Source organism: Cebus imitator, unplaced genomic scaffold, assembly GCF_001604975.1.
Source record: "Cebus imitator isolate Cc_AM_T3 unplaced genomic scaffold, Cebus_imitator-1.0 Scaffold210, whole genome shotgun sequence".
Lineage (NCBI taxonomy): Eukaryota > Metazoa > Chordata > Mammalia > Primates > Cebidae > Cebus > Cebus imitator.
In genome coordinates this window covers 1,226,517-1,230,228 of record NW_016107525.1, presented here as the reverse complement: position 1 = coordinate 1,230,228, position 3,712 = coordinate 1,226,517, and the positions used below count along the sequence as shown (strand labels likewise).

Here is a 3,712-nt window from a genome sequence, read left to right as displayed (position 1 = left end):
CAGTACTACCTATGACATATTTATCTTAACATAAAAATGGAATATAAATTAGATCAAGCCTCTAGATCTAACAATGAATTTATAGAAAATGCAGGAAGACAGAAAACAAGATCAGTACACCACAGAGATGCAATCAAGATTGTTTAGGGATCAGTGGTGACCATGAATATATAGTGTTAGCAACATGTTTAGTTGTAATATTGTCATCATGAGCGCTTAGCAATATGAGTACGGTAAATATTTGACATTTAAAAACAAAACCAAAAAAATGTCAAGAGTCCAAAGCAAGTTTTATTTATCTAAGTTATAATTTTCCTTTATCTCCCAAGGATTTTGTGAGTAAAAACAAGGTAATACATTAAAAGAACTTTGAGATCTTTGGAAGAAATGTCCTTATTAAATACAAAGTGATACTACCATGATTATCACATAAAATTAAGCTATTTGAGATGTTTTTTATGTTGCTTTTTGTTTGACTCTTGCATTACATGCCATTGATTTCCCTTTGATTCATCTCTTCATGATTAACTTAGGTACGATTTTCCTAAGGCATGATATTATCCTGTCAGTTTAAGAAACTTCAGAGTAAATCAAAACCTGATGATGCCTATGATCACAAAATAACAAACATGTCAAAATAGAAGTGTCGTTTTAAAAAAAAATTTAATAGCAACTTGTATCTTCCATCAAAATCCACTCAAGGAATTTCCAAATATCAACTAGCTTATAGTTAGAAAGTGGATTTCATTCAAAAGTTAAATGTGTATTTGAATGAAAATTTATTCGGTATTTCAAAAGTATCTTTTTTTTGGTGATACAGTCTAATGTTTATTTTTATGTGATGGCAGGTACACTTGAATTTTCAAATTTTAAAACATATAAAAAGTGGTTAGGGACTAACATTTGTATCAATAGTTGATAAATCTCTAAGACTGTTTATTACACAGCAGAGTACAATGGTTGTGCTAATGCCAACAGGGCACCATGGAATTTAGTCTAAAAATATCACTAGGCTTTATAGAAACAACAACCTACGCTGCTGGTTTCAGAATTTCAGGACATGATCTGGTTCTAATACTAAGCAGTCTTTTACCATTTTTAATGTTGTGTAGTTTCATGGTATTTAGTTTGGGAAGTGTTTTAAAGTATGGATCTATAATGCAGAGGTATTACATGCAGTACCTTCCTGGCTTTGATGCTGTTGTCCTCAATGAACTCATGCAGAATCTTTCTGTTGGCCCGGAGATGACTCAATCACCACGTCCTCTGTTGTTAACACTATGACTTTTGTAAGCGTAAAATAAGTCGAAGATGGGGAAATATTTGATTCCAGAGGAATGAGATTAGATTGGTTTAGGTTACAGGCATATACTAGTGTCTCTAAAGCTTCACTTGGCCTTTCAGATCACAGAGAACTTGGAAACATGATGAATACAGTAATTTTTTCATACAGAAAGGGAGATTCTTTGGTGGAAATGTCGCCGAAAACATCAAAGCTCTACATATTTTGCTTTTATAGTCATGCTCCTGAGAAGATGCTTTAACAGTGTTTGGAGTTACTTTCTCGGTCAAGATACTGAACTGCATTTTCACCACTTTGCACTCATTTTATCTGTTGCATTCATGAACTGTGTGCAGAGAGTTACGTCATTTTGGAGAACGTAGTCTTTCCTTACGTAATATCTTTCTAGATGAAATGGCAAAACAAGCTTGAAATATCATCACAGATATCTGCACAGAATAGTGTACTCTTAGTGACCAGTTGCTGCCCAAGCATGGTGTCAAAACCATCAGTCAAGCAGTGAATAAGAAATCAACAAAACAAAACAGAACAGACTAGTAAGAAAGGGTAACCTGAAAGGGAGAGACAAGGCATTAAGTACATGAAGAAAAACAGGCTGGTTGTATCTAAACTGGACAAACTGCACCCTGCACTTTCCGAGTTATGTTTCCTTATAAACTGTGTCTCAAACATGGTGTTATGGAAACATACCTTTACTCCATGTAAAGGGAATATTTGACTTCCCATCTGGAAATCCTCTGTACTAAGTCAATTGTTGCGATGATAATGTATAATTGAGCCACGCGCAAAATGCAAAACCATCAGAGCTTCTAACAGGTGTAAGAGCACACATGACCATACTCCAGCCAATATAAAACTACATGTAGATTGATATTATAAGAGTATTAAATGATGTTTTTCTTCAACAAACACAACATTTAGGCAGCTATGGAGAAGCAACCATTACGAGTCTATACACAAATTGGTATTTGGAAACTTTGTTAAGATAAGTCAGCTATGATCATGTAGCTTATTTCCCTGCAATGAAAACATTTGTGAAATTACCTACAGAAAGTGAATTAACATTCAATGTATAGGAATATTCTGACATATCAGAAATGAGGTCACTATTAGAACTACTCAGTCCATATGGTATGAAGTTCCTAAGTGAAAGCTTCATGTGGCATATTTCATCACAAGTTGCTAAACTTAAGAAATTTGTGGAGAATGTTGATGTGTTAACACAAATGTGGACCAGCTTTGACAAACCAGACCAGATGGCTGTACTCTTTAAAAGATTATCATCTGTTGACAGTCTTTATTTTGAACCTAACACTGTTGTTAGACCCTAGAGATTTAAAGATGGATACGACAAATTCCTTCTGTGTCTTCAAGGAGCTAATGAATTTGAAGCACGAGTGAAGACAGGAATAGACAGTCAACATATGAAGGGTTTTATGTCCTAAGTTAATGGAGTTTGAATTTGAACATGTGGTCAAACCGAAACCACCAAATGGTTTTCATTAGAGAAGTGACATATCAGATTTCTATTAAAGTCACATGGCAGTGTAGCTAAGGGGCTGGAGGAGAATAAGTAATGAGAAGACAGGGAGTTTACATTTCTTGAGTGCTTGCAATGTGCAAAGTATAGTATTAAATGTTTTATATTCATAATTTCCCTTTATTACTACAGTAACACTTATTGACAAGCATTACCATCTCCATTTTACAGCTGAGGAAAATAAGGTTTAAAAAGGTTAATTTCCCTACAGTGGCAATTACAGCAAAACACATTGTTGGTATCTGAACACAAACTGACTTCAAGGTCCATGCTTGTCTTCTGAGCTATGCTATTCATTAGGAGGCACCGTATCTGTCTAGAAATAAATGATGATGAAGGTCTGAACCAAGATTGTGTCAGCAGAATGAAAGGAAAGGGAAAATGTCAGAAATATTCAAGGGATATAATTGGCAAGAAGATTTGGTTATTGTGCAGATTTGGAAGGGGGAGAGCAAGGAAGAGTAAGGTGTCAGGAACTTCTCTCATGTTTTAACTTGCCTAAATGAGTTGATGGATGATGATGTTATTAACTTAAATTGAAAAAGAACAAATGGAAATAGCAATGTTGGAGATACAGGACAAAATGGGAATAGCCGATGGAAAGAAGTGATGGAGGAGATGAGAAACAGCACAGGTGGAGGGGTTACATCAGTTGCTTTTTCTGTAAAGGGAGGAGAGAGGCTAAGATTATGTACAGATATAAGTGTTGGAGGGGAAATAATATTAAGAGATTTTAGACTCAATGACTTCTGTATTATCTCTGAAAAAAGGAAGTGAATGTAGGAGGCAAGCAAGAGGAAGTGAACTTGAAAAGAATAGCATTAAAGGTTTGAATTAATCTTTATGAAATGAAAGAGGGAACCGATCAC

At 34.9% G+C, this 3,712-nt stretch overlaps 1 pseudogene; it reads left to right on the top strand.

Moving 5' to 3' along the window:
• Window positions 1–984: 984 nt before the first annotated feature.
• On the top strand, window positions 985–3,681 carry LOC108317849 (annotated as a pseudogene).
• Window positions 3,682–3,712: the final 31 nt, after the last annotated feature.